At 40.3% G+C, this 14,556-nt stretch overlaps 3 non-coding genes across 3 annotated transcripts; 1 reads left to right on the forward strand and 2 right to left on the reverse strand.

Moving 5' to 3' along the window:
- The first annotated feature begins 3,542 nt into the window (after positions 1–3,542).
- TRNAK-UUU (transfer RNA lysine (anticodon UUU)) lies at positions 3,543–3,617 on the forward strand. The gene has a single exon. It is a non-coding gene; the product is annotated as a tRNA-Lys (tRNA).
- A 5,479-nt stretch (positions 3,618–9,096) lies between these two features.
- TRNAN-AUU (transfer RNA asparagine (anticodon AUU)) lies at positions 9,097–9,169 on the reverse strand. Its single transcript has one exon. It is a non-coding gene; the product is annotated as a tRNA-Asn (tRNA).
- A 3,302-nt stretch (positions 9,170–12,471) lies between these two features.
- Positions 12,472–12,544, reverse strand: TRNAK-UUU (transfer RNA lysine (anticodon UUU)). Its single transcript has one exon. It is a non-coding gene; the product is annotated as a tRNA-Lys (tRNA).
- Positions 12,545–14,556: the final 2,012 nt, after the last annotated feature.

Here is a 14,556-nt window from a genome sequence, read left to right on the forward strand (position 1 = left end):
ATGTTCTTCGCAAAGATTAACCTGCCCAATTCAAGCCTGGAAATTATGATTTTTGTGGAACTAGAGCAAGTCCAAAAAGGGGCAACAAAATTTAGTAACGGGATGGAACAATTACGGTACCCAGCGATATTATCAGTCGGTAGAGCATCAGACTTTTAATCTGAGGGTCCAGGGTTCAAGTCCCTGTTCGGGCGTAAGCTTTTAATAAATGGTAATGTTATGTAAAATAGGTGAGGTCATCATGGGGGTGCAATGTGGGTGTAACTTGTATGCTGATAAAAGGTCTAAAGAAATTATGATCTGTGTGGAACTAGAGCGAGTACAAAGAAGGGCAACAACTACAATACCCAGAGAGATTAGCAAAAAAGTATTATTTAGTCTAGAAAAGAGGCAACTGAGGGGTGATCTCATAACCATGTATAAGTATATAAGGGGACAATACAAATATCTCTCCGAGGATCTGTTTATACCAAGGAAGATGACGGTCACAAGGGGGCATTCTCTGCATCTGGAGGAGAGAAAGTTTTTCCACCAACATAGAAAAGGATTCTTTACTGGTAGGGCAGGGAGAATCTGGAATTCCTTGTCTGAGGAGGTGGGGATGGCGAACTCAGTCAAGGGGTTCAAGAGAGGCCCGGATGTCTTCCTGGAGCGTAACAATATTGTATCTTGCAGTTATTAGGTTCTTTAGAAGGACGTAGATCTGGGGATTTCTTCTGACGGAATATAGGCTGAACTGGACGGACAAATGTCTTTTTTCGGCCTTGCTAACTACAGCTCTGGCAAAAATTAAGAGACCACTGCAAAATCTTCAGTTTGTCTTAATTTTCTCTTTATAGGTATTTTTTTGAGTAAAATGTAAATTGCTCTTATATTCTATAAACTACTGACAACATGTCTTCGAATTTCCAAGCACTAAATTTTGTACTTATTTTCAGAAAATGAAAAATGGTCAAAATAGCAAAAAAAATGCAGTGCTTGCAGACCTCAAATAATGCTACGAAAACAAGTTCATAATTATTTAGAAACAACAATACTAATGTTTTATCTCAGGAAGAGTTCAGAAATCAATATTTTGTGGAATAACCATGATTTTTAATCACAGCTTTCATGTGTCTTGGCATGCTTTCCACCAGTATTTCACACTGCTTTTGGGTGACATTATGCCACTCCTGGTACAAAAATTTAAGCAGTTCTTCTTTGTTTGATGGCTTGTGACTATCCATCTTCCTCACATTCAAGAGGTTTTCAATGGGGTTCAGGTTTGGAGATTGGGCTGGCCATGACAGCGATTTGAGCTAGTGTTCCTTCATCCACACGATGGTTTACCTAGCCGTGTGGCATGGTGCATTGTTCTGCTGGAAAAGCCAGTCCTCAGAGTTGGGGAACGTTGCCTGAGCAGAAGGAATCAACTATTTTTCCAGGATAACCTTGTATGTGGCTTGATTCACATGTTCTTCGCAAAGATTAACCTGCCCAATTCAAGCCTGGAAATTATGATTTTTGTGGAACTAGAGCAAGTCCAAAAAGGGGCAACAAAATTTAGTAACGGGATGGAACAATTACGGTACCCAGCGATATTATCAGTCGGTAGAGCATCAGACTTTTAATCTGAGGGTCCAGGGTTCAAGTCCCTGTTCGGGCGTAAGCTTTTAATAAATGGTAATGTTATGTAAAATGGGTGAGGTCATCATGGGGGTGCAATGTGGGTGTAACTTGTATGCTGATAAAAGGTCTAAAGAAATTATGATCTGTGTGGAACTAGAGCGAGTACAAAGAAGGGCAACAACTACAATACCCAGAGAGATTAGCAAAAAAGTATTATTTAGTCTAGAAAAGAGGCAACTGAGGGGTGATCTCATAACCATGTATAAGTATATAAGGGGACAATACAAATATCTCTCCGAGGATCTGTTTATACCAAGGAAGGTGACGGTCACAAGGGGGCATTCTCTGCATCTGGAGGAGAGAAGGTTTTTCCACCAACATAGAAAAGGATTCTTTACTGGTAGGGCAGGGAGAATCTGGAATTCCTTGTCTGAGGAGGTGGGGATGGCGAACTCAGTCAAGGGGTTCAAGAGAGGCCCGGATGTCTTCCTGGAGCGTAACAATATTGTATCTTGCAGTTATTAGGTTCTTTAGAAGGACGTAGATCTGGGGATTTCTTCTGACGGAATATAGGCTGAACTGGACGGACAAATGTGGGTGTAACTTGTATGCTGATAAAAGGTCTAAAGAAATTATGATCTGTGTGGAACTAGAGCGAGTACAAAGAAGGGCAACAACTACAATACCCAGAGAGATTAGCAAAAAAGTATTATTTAGTCTAGAAAAGAGGCAACTGAGGGGTGATCTCATAACCATGTATAAGTATATAAGGGGACAATACAAATATCTCTCCGAGGATCTGTTTATACCAAGGAAGGTGACGGTCACAAGGGGGCATTCTCTGCATCTGGAGGAGAGAAGGTTTTTCCACCAACATAGAAAAGGATTCTTTACTGGTAGGGCAGGGAGAATCTGGAATTCCTTGTCTGAGGAGGTGGGGATGGCAAACTCAGTCAAGGGGTTCAAGAGAGGCCCGGATGTCTTCCTGGAGCGTAACAATATTGTATCTTGCAGTTATTAGGTTCTTTAGAAGGACGTAGATCTGGGGATTTCTTCTGACGGAATATAGGCTGAACTGGACGGACAAATGTCTTTTTTCGGCCTTGCTAACTACAGCTCTGGCAAAAATTAAGAGACCACTGCAAAATCTTCAGTTTGTCTTAATTTTCTCTTTATAGGTATATTTTTGAGTAAAATGTAAATTGCTCTTATATTCTATAAACTACTGACAACATGTCTTCGAATTTCCAAGCACTAAATTCTGTACTTATTTTCAGAAAATGAAAAATGGTCAAAATAGCAAAAAAAATGCAGTGCTTGCAGACCTCAAATAATGCTATGAAAACAAGTTCATAATTATTTAGAAACAACAATACTAATGTTTTATCTCAGGAAGAGTTCAGAAATCAATATTTTGTGGAATAACCATGATTTTTAATCACAGCTTTCATGTGTCTTGGCATGCTTTCCACCAGTCTTTCACACTGATTTTGGGTGACATTATGCCACTCCTGGTACAAAAATTTAAGCAGTTCTGCTTTGTTTGATGGCTTGTGACTATCCATCTTCCTCACATTCAAGAGGTTTTCAATGGGGTTCAGGTTTGGAGATTGGGCTGGCCATGACAGCGATTTGAGCTAGTGTTCCTTCATCCACACGTTGGTTTACCTAGCCGTGTGGCATGGTGCATTGTTCTGCTGGAAAAGCCAGTCCTCAGAGTTGGGGAACGTTGCCTGAGCAGAAGGAATCAACTATTTTTCCAGGATAACCTTGTATGTGGCTTGATTCACATGTCCTTCGCAAAGATTAACCTGCCCAATTCAAGCCTGGAAATTATGATTTTTGTGGAACTAGAGCAAGTCCAAAAAGGGGCAACAAATTTTAGTAACGGGATGGAAGAATTACGGTACCCAGCAAGATTATCAATGTAGAGAGCCCGGATATCTCAGTCGGTAGAGCATCAGACTTTTAATTTGAGGGTCCAGGGTTCAAGTCCCTGTTCGGTTGTAAGCTTTTAATAAATGGTAATGTTATTTACCATGGATATGGTATGACGGTACTCAGTCACTATTTGGCACTATTATGTGGTTCTGTTATGGTGATATTCAGAAGATGCATATTTTTCATAACTGTATCTCCTGCCTATAAGCCACAAATCAATAGTGGACAGATCGCTAACAACAGCCATGTCATGTTTGGTCTCTGGGTAGTGGTAAAATCCCGATAAAAGATATGGCGGCAATCTCAAACTTTTGCGATCATCAGGGGTGAAGATATCACATAAGTTGGGAATTTCATAAAATCCTGAAGGGCTGAGGGCATCCCACAACCGGTCTCTCGCTGGGTACCGTAATTCTTCCATCCCGTTACTAAATTTTGTTGCCCCTTTTTGGACTTGCTCTAGTTCCACAAAAATCATAATTTCCAGGATTGAATTGGGCAGGTTAATTTTTGCGAAGGACATGTGAATCAAGCCACATACAAGGTTATCCTGGAAAAACAGTTGATTCCTTCTGCTCAGGCAACGTTCCCCAACTCTGAGGATTGGCTTTTCCAGCAGAACAATGCACCATGCCACACGGCTAGGTAAACCAACGTGTGGATGAAGGAACACTAGCTCAAATCGCTGTCATGGCCAGCCCAATCTCCAAACCTGAACCCCATTGAAAACCTCTTGAATGTGAGGAAGATGGATAGTCACAAGCCATCAAACAAAGAAGAACTGCTTAAATTTTTGTACCAGTAGTGGCATAATGTCACCCAAAAGCAGTGTGAAAGACTGGTGGAAAGCATGCCAAGACACATGAAAGCTGTGATTAAAAATCATGGTTATTCCACAAAATATTGATTTCTGAACTCTTCCTGAGATAAAACATTAGTATTGTTGTTTCTAAATAATTATGAACTTGTTTTCGTAGCATTATTTGAGGTCTGCAAGCACTGCATTTTTTTTGCTATTTTGACCATTTTTCATTTTCTGAAAATAAGTACAAAATTTAGTGCTTGGAAATTCGAAGACATGTTGTCAGTAGTTTATAGAATATAAGAGCAATTTACATTTTACTCAAAAATATACCTATAAAGAGAAAATTAAGACAAACTGAAAATTTTGCAGTGGTCTCTTAATTTTTGCCAGAGCTGTAGTTAGCAAGGCCGAAAAAAGACATTTGTCCGTCCAGATCAGCCTATATTCCGTCAGAAGAAATCCTTCTAAAGAACCTAATAACTGCAAGATACAATATTGTTACGCTCCAGGAAGACATCCGGGCCTCTCTTGAACCCCTTGACTGAGTTCGCCATCCCCACCTCCTCAGACAAGGAATTCCAGATTCTCCCTGCCCTACCAGTAAAGAATCCTTTTCTATGTTGGTGGAAAAACCTTCTCTCCTCCAGATGCAGAGAATGCCCCCTTGTGACCGTCACCTTCCTTGGTATAAACACATCCTCGGAGAGATATTTGTATTGTCCCCTTATATACTTATACATGGTTATGAGATCACCCCTCAGTTGCCTCTTTTCTAGACTAAATAATACTTTTTTGCTAATCTCTTTGGGTATTGTAGTTCCTCCATCCCCTTTATTAATTTTGTTGCCCTTCTTTGTAGTCGCTCTAGTTCCACACTGATCATAATTTCTTTAGACCTTTTATCAGCACCTCATGGGAGACCGGTTGTGGGATGCCCTCAGCCCTTCAGGATTTTATGAAATTCCCAACTTATGTGATATCTTCACCCCTGATGATCACAAAAGTTTGAGATTGCCGCCATATCTTTTATCGGGATTTTACCACTACCCAGAGACCAAACATGACATGGCTGTTGTTAGCGATCTGTCCACTATTGATTTGTGGCTTATAGGAAGGAGATACAGTTATGAAAAATATGCATCTTCTGAATATCACCATAACAGAACCACATAATAGTGCCAAATAGTGACTGAGTACCGTCATACCTTATCCATGGTACATAACATTACAATTTATTAAAAGCTTACGCCCAAACAGGGACTTGAACCCTAGACCTTCAGATTAAAAGTCTGATGCTCTACCGACTGAGCATCAGTACCCGGTACCAAGCTACATTGATAATCTCGCTGGGTACCGTAATTCTTCCATCCCGTTACTAAATTTTGTTGCCCCTTTTTGGACTTGCTCTAGTTCCACAAAAATCATAATTTCCAGGCTTGAATTGGGCAGGTTAATCTTTGCGAAGGACATGTGAATCAAGCCGCATACAAGGTTATCCTGGAAAAACAGTTGATTCCTTCTGCTCAGGCAACGTTCCCCAACTCTGAGGACTGGCTTTTCCATCAGAACAATGCACCATGCCACACGGCTAGGTAAACCAACGAGTGGATGAAGGAACACTAGCTCAAATCGCTGTCATGGCCAGGCCAATCTCCAAACCTGAACCCCATTGAAAACCTCTTGAATGTGAGGAAGATGGATAGTCACAAGCCATCAAACAAAGAAGAACTGCTTAAATTTTTGTACCAGGAGTGGCATAATGTCACCCAAAAACAGTGTGAAAGACTGGTGGAAAGCATGCCAAGAAACATGAAAGCTGTGATTAAAAATCAAGGTTATTCCACAAAATATTGATTTCTGAACTCTTCCTGAGATAAAACATTAGTATTGTTGTTTCTAAATAATTATGAACTTGTTTTCGTAGCATTATTTGAGGTCTGCAAGCACTGCATTTTTTTTGCTATTTTGACCATTTTTCATTTTCTGAAAATAAGTACAAAATTTAGTGCTTGGAAATTTGAAGACATGTTGTCAGTAGTTTATAGAATATAAGAGCAATTTACATTTTACTCAAAAATATACCTATAAAGAGAAAATTAAGACAAACTGAAAATTTTGCAGTGGTCTCTTAATTTTTGCCAGAGCTGTAGTTAGCAAGGCCGAAAAAAGACGTTTGTCCGTCCAGTTCAGCCTATATTCCGTCAGAAGAAATCCTTCTAAAGAACCTAATAACTGCAAGATACAATATTGTTACGCTCCAGGAAGACATCCGGGCCTCTCTTGAACCCCTTGACTGAGTTCGCCATCCCCACCTCCTCAGACAAGGAATTCCAGATTCTCCCTGCCCTACCAGTAAAGAATCCTTTTTTATGTTGGTGGAAAAACCTTCTCTCCTCCAGATGCAGAGAATGCCCCCTTGTGACCGTCACCTTCCTTGGTATAAACAGATCCTCGGAGAGATATTTGTATTGTCCCCTTATATACTTATACATGGTTATGAGATCACCCCTCAGTTGCCTCTTTTCTAGACTAAATAATACTTTTTTGCTAATCTCTCTGGGTATTGTAGTTCCTCCATCCCCTTTATTAATTTTGTTGCCCTTCTTTGTACTCGCTCTAGTTCCACACAGATCATAATTTCTTTAGACCTTTTATCAGCACCTCATGGGAGACCGGTTGTGGGATGCCCTCAGCCCTTCAGGATTTTATGAAATTCCCAACTTATGTGATATCTTCACCCCTGATGATCACAAAAGTTTGAGATTGCCGCCATATCTTTTATCGGGATTTTACCACTACCCAGAGACCAAACATGACATGGCTGTTGTTAGCGATCTGTCCACTATTGATTTGTGGCTTATAGGCAGGAGATACAGTTATGAAAAATATGCATCTTCTGAATATCACCATAACAGAACCACATAATAGTGCCAAATAGTGACTGAGTACAGTCATACCATATCGATGGTACATAACATTACCATTTATTAAAAGCTTATGCCCGAACAGGGACTTGAACCCTGGACCCTCAGATTAAAATCTGATGCTATACCGACTGAGCTATCCGTGCTCTCTACATTGATAATCTCGCTGGGTACCGTAATTCTTCCATCCCGTTACTAAATTTTGTTGCCCCTTTTTGGACTTGCTCTAGTTCCACAAAAATCATAATTTCCAGGCTTGAATTGGGCAGGTTAATCTTTGCGAAGGACATGTGAATCAAGCCGCATACAAGGTTATCCTGGAAAAACAGTTGATTCCTTCTGCTCAGGCAACGTTCCCCAACTCTGAGGACTGGCTTTTCCAGCAGAACATTGCACCATGCCACACGGCTAGGTAAACCAACGTGTGGATGAAGGAACACTAGCTCAAATCGCTGTCATGGCCAGCCCAATCTCCAAACCTGAACCCCATTGAAAACCTCTTGAATGTGAGGAAGATGGATAGTCACAAGCCATCAAACAAAGAAGAACTGCTAAAATTTTTGTACCAGGAGTGGCATAATGTCACCCAAAAGCAGTGTGAAAGACTGGTGGAAAGCATGCCAAGAAACATGAAAGCTGTGATTAAAAATCATGGTTATTCCACAAAATATTGATTTCTGAACTCTTCCTGAGATAAAACATTAGTATTGTTGTTTCTAAATAATTATGAACTTGTTTTCGTAGCATTATTTGAGGTCTGCAAGCACTGCATTTTTTTTGCTATTTTGACCATTTTTCATTTTCTGAAAATAAGTACAAAATTTAGTGCTTGGAAATTCGAAGACATGTTGTCAGTAGTTTATAGAATATAAGAGCAATTTACATTTTACTCAAAAATATACCTATAAAGAGAAAATTAAGACAAACTGAAAATTTTGCAGTGGTCTCTTAATTTTTGCCAGAGCTGTAGTTAGCAAGGCCGAAAAAAGACATTTGTCCGTCCAGTTCAGCCTATATTCCGTCAGAAGAAATCCTTCTAAAGAACCTAATAACTGCAAGATACAATATTGTTACGCTCCAGGAAGACATCCGGGCCTCTCTTGAACCCCTTGACTGAGTTCGCCATCCCCACCTCCTCAGACAAGGAATTCCAGATTCTCCCTGCCCTACCAGTAAAGAATCCTTTTCTATGTTGGTGGAAAAACCTTCTCTCCTCCAGATGCAGAGAATGCCCCCTTGTGACCGTCACCTTCCTTGGTATAAACAGATCCTCGGAGAGATAGTTGTATTGTCCCCTTATATACTTATACATGGTTATGAGATCACCCCTCAGTTGCCTCTTTTCTAGACTAAATAATACTTTTTTGCTAATCTCTCTGGGTATTGTAGTTCCTCCATCCCCTTTATTAATTTTGTTGCCCTTCTTTGTACTCGCTCTAGTTCCACACAGATCATAATTTCTTTAGACCTTTTATCAGCACCTCATGGGAGACCGGTTGTGGGATGCCCTCAGCCCTTCAGGATTTTATGAAATTCCCAACTTATGTGATATCTTCACCCCTGATGATCACAAAAGTTTGAGATTGCCGCCATATCTTTTATCGGGATTTTACCACTACCCAGAGACCAAACATGACATGGCTGTTGTTAGCGATCTGTCCACTATTGATTTGTGGCTTATAGGCAGGAGATACAGTTATGAAAAATATGCATCTTCTGAATATCACCATAACAGAACCACATAATAGTGCCAAATAGTGACTGAGTACCGTCATACCATATCCATGGTACATAACATTACCATTTATTAAAAGCTTACGCCCGAACAGGGACTTGAACCCTGGACCCTCAGATTAATAGTCTGATGCTATACCGACTGAGCTATCTGTGCTCTATACATTGATAATCTCGCTGGGTACCGTAATTCTTTCATCCCGTTACTAAATTTTGTTGCCCCTTTTTGGACTTGCTCTAGTTCCACAAACATCATAATTTCCAGGCTTGAATTGGGCAGGTTAATCTTTGCGAAGGACATGTGAATCAAGCCGCATACAAGGTTATCCTGGAAAAACAGTTGATTCCTTCTGCTCAGCCAACGTTCCCCAACTCTGAGGACTGGCTTTTCCAGCAGAACAATGCACCATGCCACACGGCTAGGTAAACCAACGTGTGGATGAAGGAACACTAGCTCAAATCGCATTCATGGCCAGCCCAATCTCCAAACCTGAACCCCATTGAAAACCTCTTGAATGTGAGGAAGATGGATAGTCACAAGCCATCAAACAAAGAAGAACTGCTTAAATTTTTGTACCAGGAGTGGCATAATGTCACCCAAAAGCAGTGTGAAAGACTGGTGGAAAGCATGCCAAGAAACATGAAAGCTGTGATTAAAAATCATGGTTATTCCACAAAATATTGATTTCTGAACTCTTCCTGAGATAAAACATTAGTATTGTTGTTTCTAAATAATTATGAACTTGTTTTCGTAGCATTATTTGAGGTCTGCAAGCACTGCATTTTTTTTGCTATTTTGACCATTTTTCATTTTCTGAAAATAAGTACAAAATTTAGTGCTTGGAAATTCGAAGACATGTTGTCAGTAGTTTATAGAATATAAGAGCAATTTACATTTTACTCAAAAATATACCTATAAAGAGAAAATTAAGACAAACTGAAAATTTTGCAGTGGTCTCTTCATTTTTGCCAAAGCTGTAGTTAGCAAGGCCGAAAAAATACATTTGTCCGTCCAGTTCAGCCTATATTCCGTCAGAAGAAATCCTTCTAAAGAACCTAATAACTGCAAGATACAATATTGTTACGCTCCAGGAAGACATCCGGGCCTCTCTTGAACCCCTTGACTGAGTTCGCCATCCCCACCTCCTCAGATAAGGAATTCCAGATTCTCCCTGCCCTACCAGTAAAGAATCCTTTTCTATGTTGGTGGAAAAACCTTCTCTCCTCCAGATGCAGAGAATGCCCCCTTGTGACCGTCACCTTCCTTGGTATAAACAGATCCTCGGAGAGATATTTGTATTGTCCCCTTATATACTTATACATGGTTATGAGATCACCCCTCAGTTGCCTCTTTTCTAGACTAAATAATACTTTTTTGCTAATCTCTCTGGGTATTGTAGTTCCTCCATCCCCTTTATTAATTTTGTTGCCCTTCTTTGTACTCGCTCTAGTTCCACACAGATCATAATTTCTTTAGACCTTTTATCAGCACCTCATGGGAGACCGGTTGTGGGATGACCTCAGCCCTTCAGGATTTTATGAAATTCCCAACTTATGTGATATCTTCACCCCTGATGATCACAAAAGTTTGAGATTGCCGCCATATCTTTTATCAGGATTTTACTACTACCCAGAGACCAAACATGACATGGCTGTTGTTAGCGATCTGTCCACTATTGATTTGTGGCTTATAGGCAGGAGATACAGTTATGAAAAATATGCATCTTCTGAATATCACCATAACAGAACCACATAATAGTGCCAAATAGTGACTGAGCTATCCGTGCTCTCTACATTGATAATCTCGCTGGGTACCGTAATTCTTCCATCCCGTTACTAAATTTTGTTGCCCCTTTTTGGACTTGCTCTAGTTCCACAAAAATCATAATTTCCAGGCTTGAATTGGGCAGGTTAATCTTTGCGAAGGACATGTGAATCAAGCCGCATACAAGGTTATCCTGGAAAAACAGTTGATTCCTTCTGCTCAGGCAATGTTCCCCAACTCTGAGGACTGGCTTTTCCAGCAGAACAATGCACCATGCCACACGGCTAGGTAAACCAACGTGTGGATGAAGGAACACTAGCTCAAATCGCTGTCATGGCCAGCCCAATCTCCAAACCTGAACCCCATTGAAAACCTCTTGAATGTGAGGAAGATGGATAGTCACAAGCCATCAAACAAAGTAGAACTGCTTAAATTTTTGTACCAGGAGTGGCATAATGTCACCCAAAAGCAGTGTGAAAGACTGGTGGAAAGCATGCCAAGAAACATGAAAGCTGTGATTAAAAATCATGGTTATTCCACAAAATATTGATTTCTGAACTCTTCCTGAGATAAAACATTAGTATTGTTGTTTCTAAATAATTATGAACTTGTTTTCGTAGCATTATTTGAGGTCTGCAAGCACTGCATTTTTTTTGCTATTTTGACCATTTTTCATTTTCTGAAAATAAGTACAAAATTTAGTGCTTGGAAATTCGAAGACATGTTGTCAGTAGTTTATAGAATATAAGAGCAATTTACATTTTACTCAAAAATATACCTATAAAGAGAAAATTAAGACAAACTGAAAATTTTGCAGTGGTCTCTTAATTTTTGCCAGAGCTGTAGTTAGCAAGGCCGAAAAAAGACATTTGTCCATCCAGTTCAGCCTATATTCCGTCAGAAGAAATCCTTCTAAAGAACCTAATAACTGCAAGATACAATATTGTTACGCTCCAGGAAGACATCCGGGCCTCTCTTGAACCCCTTGACTGAGTTCGCCATCCCCACCTCCTCAGACAAGGAATTCCAGATTCTCCCTGCCCTACCAGTAAAGAATCCTTTTCTATGTTGGTGGAAAAACCTTCTCTCCTCCAGATGCAGAGAATGCCCCCTTGTGACCGTCACCTTCCTTGGTATAAACAGATCCTCGGAGAGATATTTGTATTGTCCCCTTATATACTTATACATGGTTATGAGATCACCCCTCAGTTGCCTCGTTTCTAGACTAAATAATACTTTTTTGCTAATCTCTCTGGGTATTGTAGTTCCTCCATCCCCTTTATTAATTTTGTTGCCCTTCTTTGTACTCGCTCTAGTTCCACACAGATCATAATTTCTTTAGACCTTTTATCAGCACCTCATGGGAGACCGGTTGTGGGATGCCCTCAGCCCTTCAGGATTTTATGAAATTCCCAACTTATGTGATATCTTCACCCCTGATGATCACAAAAGTTTGAGATTGCCGCCATATCTTTTATCAGGATTTTACCACTACCCAGAGACCAAACATGACATGGCTGTTGTTAGCGATCTGTCCACTATTGATTTGTGGCTTATAGGCAGGAGATACAGTTATGAAAAATATGCATCTTCTGAATATCACCATAACAGAACCACATAATAGTGCCAAATAGTGACTGAGTACCATCATACCATATCCATGGTACATAACATTACCATTTATTAAAAGCTTACGCCCGAACAGGGACTTGAACCCTGGACCCTCAGATTAAAAGTCTGATGCTATACCGACTGAGCTATCCGTGCTCTCTACATTGATAATCTCGCTGGGTACCGTAATTCTTCCATCCCGTTACTAAATTTTGTTGCCCTTTTTTGGACTTGCTCTAGTTCCACAAAAATCATAATTTCCAGGCTTGAATTGGGCAGGTTAATCTTTGCGAAGGACATGTGAATCAAGCCGCATACAAGGTTATCCTGTAAAAACAGTTGATTCCTTCTGCTCAGGCAACGTTCCCCAACTCTGAGGACTGGCTTTTCCAGCAGAACAATGCACCATGCCACACGGCTAGGTAAACCAACGTGTGGATGAAGGAACACTAGCTCAAATCGCTGTCATGGCCAGCCCAATCTCCAAACCTGAACCCCATTGAAAACCTCTTGAATGTGAGGAAGATGGATAGTCACAAGCCATCAAACAAAGAAGAACTGCTTAAATTTTTGTACCAGGAGTGGCATAATGTCACCCAAAAGCAGTGTGAAAGACTGGTGGAAAGCATGCCAAGAAACATGAAAGCTGTGATTAAAAATCATGGTTATTCCACAAAATATTGATTTCTGAACTCTTCCTGAGATAAAACATTAGTATTGTTGTTTCTAAATAATTATGAACTTGTTTTCGTAGCATTATTTGAGGTCTGCAAGCACTGCATTTTTTTTGCTATTTTGACCATTTTTCATTTTCTGAAAATAAGTACAAAATTTAGTGCTTGGAAATTCGAAGACATGTTGTCAGTAGTTTATAGAATATAAGAGCAATTTACATTTTACTCAAAAATATACCTATAAAGAGAAAATTAAGACAAACTGAAAATTTTGCAGTGGTCTCTTAATTTTTGCCAGAGCTGTAGTTAGCAAGGCCGAAAAAAGACATTTGTCCGTCCAGTTCAGCCTATATTCCGTCAGAAGAAATCCTTCTAAAGAACCTAATAACTGCAAGATACAATATTGTTACGCTCCAGGAAGACATCCGGGCCTCTCTTGAACCCCTTGACTGAGTTCGCCATCCCCACCTCCTCAGACAAGGAATTCCAGATTCTCCCTGCCCTACCAGTAAAGAATCCTTTTCTATGTTGGTGGAAAAACCTTCTCTCCTCCAGATGCAGAGAATGCCCCCTTGTGACCGTCACCTTCCTTGGTATAAACACATCCTCGGAGAGATATTTGTATTGTCCCCTTATATACTTATACATGGTTATGAGATCACCCCTCAGTTGCCTCTTTTCTAGACTAAATAATACTTTTTTGCTAATCTCTCTGGGTATTGTAGTTCCTCCATCCCCTTTATTAATTTTGTTGCCCTTCTTTGTACTCGCTCTAGTTCCACACAGATCATAATTTCTTTAGACCTTTTATCAGCACCTCATGGGAGACCGGTTGTGGGATGCCCTCAGCCCTTCAGGATTTTATGAAATTCCCAACTTATGTGATATCTTCACCCCTGATGATCACAAAAGTTTGAGATTGCCGCCATATCTTTTATCAGGATTTTACCACTACCCAGAGACCAAACATGACATGGCTGTTGTTAGCGATCTGTCCACTATTGATTTGTGGCTTATAGGCAGGAGATACAGTTATGAAAAATATGCATCTTCTGAATATCACCATAACAGAACCACATAATAGTGCCAAATAGTGACTGAGCTATCCGTGCTCTCTACATTGATAATCTCGCTGGGTACCGTAATTCTTCCATCCCGTTACTAAATTTTGTTGCCCCTTTTTGGACTTGCTCTAGTTCCACAAAAATCATAATTTCCAGGCTTGAATTGGGCAGGTTAATCTTTGCGAAGGACATGTGAATCAAGCCGCATACAAGGTTATCCTGGAAAAACAGTTGATTCCTTCTGCTCAGGCAACGTTCCCCAACTCTGAGGACTGGCTTTTCCAGCAGAACAATGCACCATGCCACACGGCTAGGTAAACCAACGTGTGGATGAAGGAACACTAGCTCAAATCGCTGTCATGGCCAGCCCAATCTCCAAACCTGAACCCCATTGAAAACCTCTTGAATGTGAGGAAGATGGATAGTCACA

The sequence above is a fragment of the Dendrobates tinctorius genome, unplaced genomic scaffold, assembly GCF_039654945.1.
Source record: "Dendrobates tinctorius isolate UK_male_01 unplaced genomic scaffold, ASM3965494v1 ptg000099l, whole genome shotgun sequence".
Classification (NCBI taxonomy): domain Eukaryota; kingdom Metazoa; phylum Chordata; class Amphibia; order Anura; family Dendrobatidae; genus Dendrobates; species Dendrobates tinctorius.